The sequence below is a fragment of the Xenopus laevis genome, chromosome 3L (assembly GCF_017654675.1).
Source record: "Xenopus laevis strain J_2021 chromosome 3L, Xenopus_laevis_v10.1, whole genome shotgun sequence".
In the NCBI taxonomy this organism is placed as follows: domain Eukaryota; kingdom Metazoa; phylum Chordata; class Amphibia; order Anura; family Pipidae; genus Xenopus; species Xenopus laevis.
The window spans coordinates 79,448,559-79,463,962 of NC_054375.1; the positions used below are offsets into that span (position 1 = coordinate 79,448,559).

A 15,404-nucleotide genomic window follows, 5' to 3' on the forward strand; every position below is an offset into this window, starting at 1 on the left:
GCTTTTTTATTTTGATCTAAAAAAAGGTAAAAATAAACAGTGGGCGTATAATTGTGAGCGGAAAGCCATGTATGGAGCCACCTAAAGATGCAACGTTTGAGTTGGATGAAAATTCAAGTAGTGCTAATAAGGAAAGCTTAATTTATGCACTAGTTCATGCTACAATCTAGCATGGTGCACATTTGTCTGTATCAGAGATCAACTTTGCAAGACGACACATATGCCAAACAGTAGCTACATTTTGTATGCACATCTGTAGACTACACTGTCATGCTGATAAAACATCTACTGAATAACGTCTTCGTACAATAAATGGGATCATCCTTATGTAAAACTTCACAACTGGACCTCCTTATATCTATAACACTTAGGGGGCATATTTATCAAGGGTCGAATTTCAAATTTGAAAAACTTCAAAAATCGAATTCAAAAAGACCAACCGAAATTAAGTCGAAGTTTTTTTGGCCGAATAAGTCTGTTTTCTATCGAATAGGTCTGTATTCGCTGAATTCGAATTGTACGAATCGAAGAACAGTAATAGCACATTTGATCGAATTCGAATCAAAGTTTTTCCCAAAAAAAACCTTCGATTTTTCAAAGTCCACCAATTGACTCCAAGTAGGTTCTAGTAGGTCCGCCATAGACTAAAACAGTAATTCGGCAGGTTTTAGATGGCAAGATTTTTAAAGAGACCGTACATGATAAATTTTGATATTCTAACTTTTTTTAAATCGAATTTGGACTATTCCATAGTCAAAGTACACAAAAGATAGCTCGAAATTTGAAATTTGAATTTTTAGAATTCAAAAATTCACCTCGACCTTTGATAAATCTGCCACTTAGTACTTAGTAATTGTACATTGGGCATGTAACTGTACATTTATTTATGTTTTATTATGGTATTGACCCCTAACTGCTATAAATAAAACATATTCCCATTTAAAATATATTGAGTAAAATACACTGAATGAAATAGCAAGGGGATATCATAAACTGATTTTTCTTTTATACTACATAAGATTACTGCTACCTATAATAAGAAACTTTGTATATACATACTTTGTATATGTGATAGGACAAGGCAATGCAGAAAACACATGTATACAAATACTATAGTCTATGACTAGAGTCATAAAATATTCTAGTACATTTCACTAATTTCTATTCCCATTTCAGAAGGATAATAACAGACCATTTTACCTTAATGGTATAATAATTATAAAACGATTATAAAATACTAATAGCATTTTAAACCACAACTGTAAAAATAATGTTTTGCACAAAGCCTCTTCTATTAGTACAGGTATGTGACCTGTTATCCAGAATGTTCGGGACCTGTGGGTTTCTGGATATAGGATCTTTTCATAATTTGGATCTTCATCCCATAAATCTACTAGAAAATCATGTAAACATGAAATAAACCCAACAGTCTGGTTTTGTTTTCAATAAGGATTAATTATATCTTTGTTTGGATCAAGAACAATGTACTGTTTTAAAACTACAAAAAAAAAAAGAAAATTATTTTTAAAAATCTGGATTATTTGGATAAAATAGAGTCTATGGGAGACAGCCTTTCTGTAATTTGGAGATTATTGGATAATGGGTTTTTGGATAATGGGTACTACACACTTCAACAAATGAGAGTAGAACATAAGCTTTAGGGAGGCAGAATACCTACCATGATGTACTGAACAAATAGGTTCCACATTTGCATTTTTTAAAGTATCAAACGCTTGTTTTAATTAAATGTGGATGTTTAAATAATTTAAAATCATTAAGACCTCCAGTGGGATTATGATAAATATGCCTCCAGTCTATTGAGAGATAACATCATAGAAGCAGTATTTATTCTTCAAAACACTATAAATGTAAAATAAATGACACCAAGAAGCATAACAAATTTTAAATGGCATGCTAAAATATTTTTTATTTTGTTTTAACTGCTCATAGTATGTAATGTAAAAATGTTACATCTAATTTGTCAAATGTTAATGGCCTTGCTTGGATTATACACTACCAGAATTAGTGTAACCTTACTTTGTGGTTATAACTTTAGAGAGGATATGACATATGAAATGGTAAATTGTACTAAATGCATTCCTTAGAGATGTGTAGCTCATAGAGTGTTTTACTGTATTGTAAATTGGACATTTTTTTGGTATAATCGAGACTCATCTCTTTCTTGTCTACATCCCCTTTGTTACACTGGCGTGTTACAATGCACTGCTAAATTAGCTACAAACCTTTCAACTTCTTCTTCAAAGCTATTCGTTTCTATGCTACTCCTTACAACTCTTATGCCATCACTCACTAGACCTCTACTCGCTCTGGGGCTACTCATCTCGCATATGGTACAATGCCTCTATAGCCCTTGGAAGCCTATTCCTTCTTATTTAATTTTCCAAGGAATATTGAATGTGCTACATCTGAACATTCAGAAATAACCTATTCTCCTTTTTAAGAAGAAACTCTTTATCCAGAACTTTCAGTAGGTTCCATAATGCATCTAAAGTTCTATACATAAAAATAGTACATGAAATTTTAGCTTCTCCTGTCTCAAAATGCAAGGTACTACTTGATAGAAAAACAACTGCCCAAAATGTCTCTTGCAACGTGTTTTTCTTATGACTAAAGGTTATTATTGTTTATGGTCCCTAATGAATTGTAAAGTGTTGGTGCTGAGGATCTCAGCCCCCATGAACAGAAAGTAAAGGTTTTCTGGGAGCTTGTTGTAATTATAAAGGGGATAAAGCAGGTCAAAGCAATCATATAATATGCTATAAAAATATAAATATTTTATATGCAACTGTATAACACCATCAGAAAGAGTATCACCATCTTAAAACAATCAGGGTTCAGGCCTCCAGCTGTGCTAACATTCAAAAGTGGAGTTAAATTGCATTAATTTGGGCAGCCAGTGAGAATAGCTACATGCTATATTCATGAAGAAAAATCCATATTTCAGAATAATACACTTTTACACTTTAAGTGGTAACCAGGGTTATTAGGTCTAGCATAATCCCTCTATAGAACTAATGTGTTAAGAAGCATATCTCTTCAAGAGTAAATGGAAGACTAAAGTCATATGTAATAAAAGGTATAAAACAAATTGCATGTTTAAATGTAATAATGTTCCATACATAGTTTATTGCATTGTGGATATTAAGGGGCAGGTTTATTAAGGGTAGAATTGAAAATACGAATTAAAAAAAATTTTATGGTCAAAATTGTCAAATTCGACTAGGGAGTTCTCCAAACTCGATTACATCACCCAACAACAACATAGGCTGACAGTGTAATGCAAACCCTCCCTCACCATGTTCCACTGTGATTGATTGATTCTGGAACTTGAAGTCCTTCTACATCAGGAGTTCCCATACTTCACTAATGTGAGGTCTACTTTTTGTGATGTTGTCCCATTATGATGTACATTCATAAAAGCATTGTTAGCATTCTGTTCTATTGAAAATATTATTTAAATATATTGATTAATGAGCAAATGTACGTACATTGCTGTATTTAACAACTGTTAATTATGTAATCTTAATAAATAAACTGTGATGTAATGAAACTAATTAAACAGGAGGTTAATTTAGTCGAGCTGTTTGTTGACAGTGTCGTGAGATCTACTGATGACCAGCTACTGGAAGATCCCGATCTACCTTTTGGGCACCCCTGTTCTACATTCAACACATCACAATGGAAAAAGGAGAGGGGGGATGGTTTATTCTGTTAAAATAAAGAGGGTGTGGGTGTTGGTACCTGCAAATCAGATATGTCTGTGTTAACAAGCTACCTTAAATTAAAGACAGAAATGGTTCTCTGACCCCTTCCAACAACCATAAAATCTCAGAAGTGTCAATTTATGTTATCAAATACCCAATCTTCTAAGACCATGTGCCTTGGGGTTATTCTTGATTCTGCCATGTCCTTTACTCCTCATATCCACACACTTACTAAATCATTTTTAACAACGCTTGTGATTTTAATTACATTCCCCCTTAACTCTATTAACTTCCTCTCCTCACTAGATACCCAAGTACTGACTAAAATGCTATTTACACTCTTCTGAACTCTTTTTCAACACCTTGCTCACATACTCATCTCTCCCAATCTTAGTTAGACAATGAAAGATTGCCCAAAGGCAATTTTCCTGTGAACAATTGCTTAAAACACATTTATTTAGAGAAGATCTTTTGAGCAGGGCTCTCTTTATTGATTGTCTTAGTAACCCTTTGTCTAACAGTGATTGGGTTTGCACAGGAGCTATACATTGCATAGCATATCACTGTTGTTTGAACACATGACCACAGATACAGTACATTGCATTCAATGACCTACTTAAAGTCAATAATGAACAGATTAAATATAAATGGACCTTCTATGGAACCTTGAGGTACACCATGTAGAACCCTAGTTTGTTAGTGGATGTGCCATTGATAACTGCTGTAAATAATATTTAAGTAATTTACCTATCTACAAGTAAATAGCATTACACTAAAGCATAATGTAAAAGACCATAGTTTAGAAAGCAAACATACGCATACTGTCAAACACTTTGGCAAAATCCTAAAACCACACTTTCCAACTTCCTACTTACTAATATTATCATGAAAGGCATTTAAATAATAATAATGTTGGTATGTAGTGAAATGCTGAAGGATGCAAATAATTGCTAAAATGATAGTTTTGGGACTGTTTCATTTATAATATGGTACAAAGTAGAAGATTCATATGCACCCTTTCAATATATTAACTATGGACAGGAACTTGTCATACAGCTTTGGGTCAATAAAGGATACTTCACTCCAGAAGGACATAAATAACAGTAACTGGAACTTCCTGGGCAATCTGGGAACACATATCATTTTAGTAAAACTGTGTTATGTCTGTAATTTTATATCCAGTCTGTAGTTTATATCCAGTAAAATGCATTTCAAAATAAAAAAAAAATAGCCTCATATAGCATTGGTATGTGGTTTTAGTTTATGCATGTGTATACCTTCTACACAAGTCTTTTTACCGTATGGGCATAATTTCTGCCCAGGGATGCCAGCATTATGTTAAGGGTATGAAGGAAACCTGCACCTGTAATGCAAAATGGACAATGTGCCTTTATTAAGATGCATTCCTTTTTATTTTTCATTTATAGTAGTTTTCCCACTTAAGTTACATGTTTTTCATAGGTCAGGTTAGAAGAGTAGGTAGATAAAGTTAACAACACTGCATATAAATGACTTCATTAAAGTTATTAGTTGCTAGGAGCTTTGAAAACAATAAAGACAAGGCTCCTGGGCTCCTACCCCAGTATCCTTGTGACCCCCACAGCGCAATCACTATAATTAAATGCTCTCATTTAAACTCTTGTTTCCTAAGGACCAATTGCTAACATACATCTTTAAGCAAGCAAGCAATTCATTCAAAATTTATATTTTTAAATATATGCTTAATGAACAAGCAAATAAAGTATTATGACGCATACAAGTGCATGAATTTGCAATTTATATCTGGTGTATACACCACAGTTGCATTAATGAGTGCTATACAAATAATACAAATTAAAATGCTATTTTGGGGGGGTTAAGACATACACTAATACTTACAATGTTGTTGATGTATATTTACATAGTTACATAGTTACATAGTTAAATCAGGTTGAAAAAAGACAAAGTCCATCAAGTTCAACCCCTCCAAATGAAAACCCAGCATCCATACACACACCCCTCCCTACTTTCACATAAATTCTATATACCAATACCTCTACTAACTATAGAATTTAGTATCACAATAGCCTTTGATATTATGTCTGTCCAAAAAATCATCCAAACTCCTCTTAAAGGCATTAACTGAATCAGCCATCACAACATCACCCGGCAGTGCATTCCACAACCTCACTGTCCTCACTGTAAAGAACCACCTATGTTGCTTCAAATTAAAGTTATTTTCCTTTTTATGGGTTTTAGTTAATCAATTCCATTCATAGCAGTGAAATCACAGGAATGTCCAATCTGATACTATAGGACTTCATATCCATGGGTGCTTTGATTAAAATATTTAGACTCATCTTACTAGTCAAATACATCCCAGCAAGATAATACTAATATTTCAATACTAGGACTCCATTACCTGCAATCATATACAACCAGTCACTGAAGTAATCAAAAAAATATTAGTATAATTTAGTAAATATTTTCGGATATCCAAATTATATTTAAGGGGTTGTTCACCTTTGAGTAAAGTTTTAGGATGATGTAGGAAGCGATATTCTGAGACAATTTGCAATTCGTTTTCATTTTTTTATTATTTGTGGTTTTTAAATGATTTAGCCTTTTATTCTGCAGCTCTCCAGTTTGCAGTGTCAGCAATCTGGTTGCTAAGGTCCAAATTACCCTAGCAACAATGCATTGATTTGGATAAGAATATGAAATATTAATAGGGGAGGGTCGGAACAGAAAGATGAGTAATAAACACATAATAACAATAAATTTGTAGCTTTACAGAACATTTCTTTTTAGATGGGTCAGTGACTCCCTTTTGAAAGCTAGAAAGAGTCAGGAGCAGAAGGCAAATAATTCATAAACTATAAAAAATAATAAATAATGAAGACCAATTGAAAAGTTGCTTAGAATTGGCCATTCTATAACATACTAAAAGTTAATCTGAAGGTGAACCACCCCTTTAACTACCTCCTCATTTAAAAAGTGAATAGAATTCAGCAATGATATCTAAAATCTTTACCAAAACAAAAATGAGACCTATAAACTCACGGACCCCAAATGCAAAAGGGCATATACCACAGTGCAACCCTGCTGTCAAATATATATATGATTAAAATTATTGCACAATTCGATTAAGACTCTATAAGTAAATTGTCTACCCATTTATAGTTTAATATATATTCCTTATTTTAACAAATTGCTGTCATTATCAAATCCCTTCTTGTGGAAACAACCAATCAAATGTTGTTTCACCTTCTAATATCAATTTGCATGTTCTGAGTTATGCTTTCTTTCCTGCTAATTGTGATTCATTGGTCCCATATCACGTTGTTGTAAATTACATTTCCTTTTATTTACACAAATCACAACCATCATTTCAAAATTCCATTACTTTCAAATTGCTTTAAAATGTGTAAATATTTCAGCAATTGCACTTATTAAGTTATCCAAATTGCATGAACAACACGTAAAATATGAATGAAATCTACATATGGGATGTATTTGCATTACAATATGTAATGAGATCCTTGTCACTTAATTTACAATTTTTAAGGACCCATGGGGGTAAATATTGAATGGTAATGCATAATTATAACATCTTTTTAATTCCTAATATGTATATGCAGGGTGGAAGGATACATGTTCACATATGTGTGCCCTTAAAGTGATACTAACACATATGAATGTACATTAAGGGGCACATTTACTATTGGTCGAATATCGAGGGTTAATTAACCCTCGATATTCAACCGTCAAAGTAAAATCCTTCGACTTTGAATATTTTTTTTTCTATTCCTTCACTCGAGCTAAGTAAATGTGCCCCTAAAAGTTACCTATATGTCATGTTGATTTTTTGCTGAGAGATTTGTTTTTGTAAGTTATTGTCAGTTGAAGTTTCTAAACCTGACTGTTTTGCCAATCTGACTGTCCCATCTCAGCCTGTCAGTTAAAGTTTCTAATGCTAACGGACTTCTGCTGCACAAATATGGCAGCCCCCTCAGATAGGTAATGTAAAAGCATTGGGCAAATACTTTATGGATAAATTATTATTTATGGATAAATTACCATTATTATGGTAGATGTAAAAAAAGGTTAAATTTATGGCGTCAGTATCTATTTAAGGCACTTATTTCACAAAACAAAAGAGCAGTAACCTCATATACCAGAAAACATACAGAGTGAAGTGTTCTACCTGCTGAATCACTAGCAAAACTCTGACACTGGTCTCTAACTATGGCATTTCATATTTAACTGCCATTCTTCCACATTGCAATCTGCCCTGCCATTGGTAAATAAGGATTCTTGTATCAAAAACAGTTTTAGATAAAAAACATGAATGCATTAAATTTAAAAGCAAAATAGCAGCACAATGGTATATTTTAAAAATATTAACAATTTTGTTGACTGACACATTTTGGCTATTAAAGTTGCATTTACAGAAGATTTTCATGCAGTTTCTTATTTGTCATCCTGCAGTAAAAAGCATTACATACTATAATCTCATTTAAGAGCATTTAATTTGCAGAGGATCTTTCAGTGTTAGCAGTGAAATCTATGTTTGCATTAAACATTGTAAGTCAAGAAAATTGATTTGCAGAGAAAATGCAAAGATAAAATGCATGCGCTATGGAGTACCAAATGTACACGTGGCAAAAGCAATTCATGGAAATACTCATCACAATAAACAATATACATACAGTATTAGAGCAAACAGCATTCCATTGCCATTTAAGAAGATGAATTAGAGATAGAACCCCTTAGTTAAAAAATGCATGTCCTATAGATACAAACGCCTGCAAATCTCTTTGTTATCATTGATTATTTGTCATATTAATTAATTATCATTGGTGAGAAATTAATTCACAAAGGCAACAGTTCTACTCGGGAGAAAAATTATGGAAATACTGTAAATGTAAAAAGCACTGTAAACACCTAAACAGCAAAGCAACGCAATGGATTCATAAAGGATTAATACATTCTCAATGGATATCCAAAATTACTAGAATTCTACTCTTCCAAAGATCTCTATTAGTTATCTACAGTATAAATGGTGTGGAGATGGCATACATGTTTACCAATCAAAGGTAATATTTCATATTTTTACATCTATATGTTGGAGGCAAAATAATTCCATTTAATATTTAAATGGTTATCCAAATTACAGAAAGATCCCTTATCAGAAAACTCCAGGTCCTGAGCATTCAGTATATCTGGTCCCATACCTGTATAGAGTTTTGTAGGTAAAATCAAAAAGCAGTGGATATATGTGTGTGACTTTCATTTTGTAGATGACACAACATTACACATTTTTAGATGACAGTTGTACTGATGGTCCAGCTGTCATCATAGGGAAACAACTCCTGACAATCTTCAATGTTTTCATAAAGCTACTGAGCAGTGGCAATCATACAGCTATGTGTGCCAGATTGTTAGACTAAGAGTAAATTAAGAGAAATATTGACAAAAATAGCTTTTCTTGTGCCCAGTAACATTCAAGAGTTAGAAAAAACATTATGCAAGCAATGAAATAGAAGCATTGGTATAAGGTATTTAAAGTCTACTGATTTGTATTTATAGCTGTTCAGTACCAGGGACCAATTGTGTTACTTTCTAACAAACAATGAAGGGAAAATAATTATCTTGAGTGCCTCCAAGACAGCTTGCTTTGCTATACTTGACTGATTTGTAAAAATGTAGCCTAAATATGAACCTGAAACATTCAGCGAGGAATGTAAGAAGGAGGCATTGACCTTTTTATGGCTCAAGCTTCCTTATACATCAGACCAAGGCAGATGCAGGTTTTCCTACTGTATAATGTCAAGTCCAATTACATGCTACATTGAAGCCTATATCTATAAAAAAAAAAAATGGCTCACCTCAACAATCTACAACAGAAGGGCCTATGTATCATGAGTAAGAGGAAGAAATAAAATAAATAAGGTGCCCTGTTGAACATTATTAGTAATGAGTGAAATTTTTCTGCTGGTATATATTCATTGCTAAATTCCACATTTCACAATCAGAAATTATGAATATTTTATGAAATAAAAATGCCCAAATAAACAAACATATAAAAAACTACTCTTCAAATTACTAATGTACATTAAGGGAGAGATTTGAAATTGAAAATTTTAATTTTCTAATTTTTTATGGTCAAAACTGTCATATTCAACTAGGAATTATCCAAACTCGATTCAAGTTTTTTAAAAGATTTGCCACCTGAAACCTGCCGAATTACTATTTAAGTCAACGGGAGAGGTACAGGGATCAATTTGGAGATGTTTGCAGCTTTCCTGACATACAAGTTTTTTACGGAGAAAACACAAGAATCGAGTTTGATCGAAATTGAATCTAGTTCGATTCGAGTTTTCAGGTCGTTTAAATTTGTCTGAGTTTTAATAATTTGATTTTATTAATATATTTTGCCAGGTCAAATTTTGAATTCATTCGAATTTAAGGGAGTTAAAAAAAACTTAATTTGAAATTCGACCCTTGATAAATGTGCCTCTATCAGTTACCTATAGGTTATGTTGATCATTTTTCAATGATAGGTCTGCTTTTGTATATAATTGTTACTTGAAGTTCCTTGAAGTTCCTTGAAGGTTTTGCTAACCTGACTGTCTCCTCTCTACCTGTCAGAGTAGACTATGTCTCCAATTTCTATACCTTACAGGATCAAAAAAAGTATATTCTGACATTTTAGTGTTGAACAATTTAACAACAAGTTAATCATTTTCAATCAAAACTCAATTACCCAAACACCAATAAGGCAGAAGTAATATATTTTTTTCAGCTTTCAGTTTAAAGCTCCTAAGGACACTTGTTGCATTTGTGAAAGCTTATTTGACTATAATGCTTGAGCAATTTAATAATCTCAATAAAACGGAGTCATCTAAAATGATATTGTAAACAATAAGATGGAAGAATTTTCTGCTTCAACCTTTTAACAAAAGAGATGTCACCCGTGAGCGAGATGAACATTATAATTGGTGTCACTTGCAATTGATTTGGTGTCAAAATGTTGTGAGGGCACCATCATTATATCTGCCAAGAGGGTAAAATAAGATAAACATAGCTCTACACCTACTAGTAAAATAAAGGAATTCCACAAGAACACTACCATATCAAGAATAGACCCATAGTCCCCTTCTAACCAAACTATTAATTTTATGAAATAAGCTTCAAAGATAGAAATACATGCTTACAGTTTTAATCATCTCAATTTCATAATTAGAATAAAGATATACATATGGGAAAACATGCCACTTTTGCTAAATGTCAACTCTGAATCAGGACATATTTAATGTCAATATGAACAATTACAAAGTCACAAAAAAGTCTGCTAAAGGCTAAGGTCTAAATACATAGATATAAAAAATAATATACATCAGGAGACATGACCAGTTACTACCAAAAGATGCTTGAACTAAGGAACAATACCTTATTAATTGACTAGTTATAGGGCAAGGGGCATGGTATCAATGACAATCAATTTTCTTTTTTGTATTTGGACTAAATTGGAAACTAACTTGGAAATATAATTACAAATACTATGAAATATACAAAAAGTTCTATAATGAATACAGACTGGTGCTGACAAAATGTAATATAATGTGATACTATCCAAACAGTTTCATAATATTTTGTATATTATTGCTTATTGTATGTTTATTCTAGAATTAATTTCTTTTTCTGCCCAGTACATTTGTATTCAGCATTGCTCATATCTCAAATGCAGTTATAATATTTTAATGTCTAATATTAATATCAATATTTTAATGTCTAAATTTGCTTTGTGTTTATTAGTTAGTACCTAAATAAAAATAAATACTTAAACATTCTTTTCCTTTCATTATTAAATATTTGTTTTATTAGGATTCAGTCTATTCAGTTTAACCGGAATCACATGTAAGACACTAGTGGCTATTCACTTTATTTGATACACATCATGAGAAGGCTCTACATACTTTTCAATAAAGATACACATAGATATGTGAAATGGTTAATCTGTCAAAATGTTTATAACATTGTCACATCATAAAATTCAGAAAAGCTCCTACTGTCTTTCTTTAAATTACTCTTAGATGTGGAAGAATCAATGCAAAGTGGTTTTCTATATTGACATAATGGGACTGCTTTTTATTATGCTTTTTTCATATCTATTGTTCACTACAGTATTCACTATATCTTCATATAATCTGTTTACATAAATCCCCGTAGAACTTTAAAGGAGAAGGAAAGTGCTTTTATGCTTGGGGGTGCTAAAAGTTAGGGTTCTTCCAGCGAACACCATGGAGCGATCCTCTCCCTGCTTCTTCCTTCAGCTCGATACTGTGCATGCGCAGTGGAGCGGAAAAAGCCAAATTTAGTGAAAAAGCCAGCTATTTTGTTCTACTGCACATGCATCTGCCTCAGGAAATTTGAATAGTAAAGAACACTGTGGTGCTCGCTGGCAGAACCCAGGGATGGTGACGTTTTCTGTTGGTAGGAGCACCAGCCCAGAGTGTCAGGTAAGTAAATACAACCACTTGGAGGTGCCTAACGTTTGTCACCCCCAAGTATATATTTCTTTCCTTCTCCTTTAACTGTTCTCATTGGCAAACATTAAGGTTTCAACATAGGGTTTACTATTAGTGACGACTATTATTTCTGACTTTTTTCCCTCTCTTTTCCTAATGTGAATCTATGTTTTTATTTTCATTCATTAACAACTTTTTTGGGAGTGACCAATAATAGCATAAATTATGCTATAATATGCTATTATAAATTATAATTATTATAGTTTTTCTATCACTGAACCTTACTCTAAGGGAAGATTTATTAAGGGTCAAATTTAAAAAAAAATGTATGGTCTAAACTGTCAAATTCGACTAGTGAATTATCCAAACTCTATTTAAATGTTTAAACTTTTCAAAAATGTAAACTTGATTTTAGCCTTTCATCAAACTCTGGCCCTTTAAGAATTCAAATTCAACTGCTTAAATAATGGTCACTTGAATAATGTTGTAAAAAAACGGTGTTCTACATCATTGCCATTTGCACCATATTTGATACAGCTTTTCTTTTTTGGCAAAGAACTTTCTTGCCATCTGAATTTTTCCAGATGCCAGGTATAAAAAATGGCATAAATGATATGCTTTGTATGGGGTAAAAACACACACTTTTATAAATGCCACATCTATAAATATTTATATAAAAATTACATAATGACGTTCAGCGTCAAAATGTGACCATCACAACGCTCGTGACGAATGAACCAATGCCAGCATCAATTGCGCACGGCCGGAACACATGACGTTGCCGGAAGCGCACCTCTGCGCCCCAGAAGCTGGAGAGAGAAGTGCCAGAAGCTAAGAGTACGGAGAAATCTCCCAGCGCATCTTACACATGGTATCCAAAAGTTTTTCACCCAATGGCCAACCTTAGTATAATTATAATTATAGACTTGTCTTTTCCAATTCTTATTTCATAAATGTATTATTTAAAAATAGACTTATAAGACAACCATTTGAACCATACTGTATATCCATTATATAAAAAAAACCACATTCATCAGATTAAGGGGCAGATTTATCAAGGGTCAAATTTCGAAGTAAAAAATACTTCGAAATTCGACCATTGAATTGAAATACTTTGAATTCAAACATCGAATTCGAAGTATTTTCACTAAATTTGACCATTGAACGATCCAAGTAAAATTGAACGATTAAATCATTCCAATGTGACAATTCGAACGATTTTAGCGTACTATCGAATGATTTTACTTCGATGTGTGAAGACTTAGAAAATGGTTGTAGAAGGTCCCCATATGCTAACATAGCACTTCAGCAGGTTTAATTTGGCGAAGTATTGAAGTCAAAGTTTTTTTTAAAGAGACAGTACTTCGATTATCGAATGGTTGAATATTCTAATGATTTTTACTTCGAATGGAAGTCGAAGTAAATTCAAAGTCGTAGTATCCTATTCGATGATCGAAGTATCCAAAAAATTACTTTGGATTTCAAATTTTTTAACTTTAAAAATTCCCTCGAATTCACTTCGACCCTTGATAAATCTGCCCCTAAATGTTCAGTAACAATGAATAAAATAAATAATAAATGTATTTCATACAAAGATCTCTAGAACTCATTATGTTAACCTGATGGCTAAATTTATTCAATTCTGTAAATTTACTGACAACTTTTTGTTCACGTAAGTCAAAAAAATATACAGATTGGCTTCTAAAACATAATGAAACGTCATGTTATTATTGCAAGGCAAAAGCAAAATGAGAAACAGTTACTGCTGAAGTGCAAAGCTCAAAGAAAATCCTTCATTTTATTATTTTATCGGATTACATGGTACATGCTGAGCGTTTGTCTTGTGTTAATGAAGAGATACTGTAGTGAGAAGATAATTATTAGGATTATTGTTTTTAATCTTCTTGGCTGCACTCAATATTGAAACAAAAAATGGATGTAAACCTTACCTCTAAGTAAGAGAAATGCTACCGGCACTTAGTTATTATATGTCTTTCATTAATTGTTCTTTAGTCAAAGCCTTTTTTATGTTCTCTGTGGTAAATGAAATTTAAAATTGCATGCATTTATGAGTTTTCTAGCCAAGGCTTTTCATTGCAGAAGCATTAAAGAAATATTGCTTTTACACATTAGCTCTAAAAAACAATGCAACAAAAAGTAATGATACAAAATTATTTACATGTCCTATTTTACAGAATGCATGTTTATCTTGTGAATGGTTTGTTCATACTGTATTATTATTCTATGAGGCCCATTTACCAAAAGTTTAATTTGTGTAGTTTTAGAGATTTTTGAAACCGCAGAAAAACACCAAACAAAAACTTCTAAAAATGAGAGTTTTCGAACAATTACTATCAAAAAAAACCCAAATGGATTCAAAATGGTACAATCAGATCAGCTTAGCTCCCATTGGCTTCTATAGGACCTCAACAGCTTTGACTTCTTGTTTTGTATTACATTTTTTGTGTTTTTTATACTTTATTAATCTTTAATTTTTTTGGTCAAGCTTGGTTTAATGAAAATATATTAATTTGAGTTTAAGTAAATAACACCCTTAATGTTTCTACTCATTAAAATATTATTCAGTATGATCTTTATCTGTGTCCTCTCACATCAGTCAGCATTCCACCCAATCAATTACTTATTACAGGGCTCTCTCACTGATGTCTTACAGTCTAACCCAACCCATGACCTTCAGCCTGTCACTGCCCACCTCTCTATATTTTAAGCACCTCTCCAGTTTCAAGTACTCCTCCGCCTCCATGATTTAGGCGATTTTAGACAATGGTCTCTCACAGAATTTAATTTCTGTTTTAGATTTTCTCAATGCAAGACAAGCAATAGATACAGTATACAAATGAAACATGTAAAAAGCTGATTATGGAAAAAATGCTCTATATAAGGTCAAGAATACATCCTTGATTATAAGGTTCCCTTTACATGTGGCTTCAGGTTTGGAAAAAGATTTATGGGTGGCAGAAATAAATGAGCAAGCTCTTTCCATGAAAGTTTTGTTGGGTAAATCCAATCAATATCCTGAAATTTACTGAAAAAGAATTCCTGGCAGTATTTGGTCCTCTGGAATATTGAAGTATGCAATGGCTAATCAAAAACATTGCCACATACATTAAAAAAAAAAAACATTATAGCTATGGCTATAATACAA

The 15,404-nt window shown here is 32.5% G+C and overlaps 1 protein-coding gene across 3 annotated transcripts in view; it reads right to left on the bottom strand.

The window, feature by feature from the left end:
* tafa5.L (TAFA chemokine like family member 5 L homeolog) overlaps positions 1-15,404 on the bottom strand; it is a 263,103-nt gene that overhangs the window by 19,418 nt on the left and 228,281 nt on the right. The window lies entirely within an intron of this gene.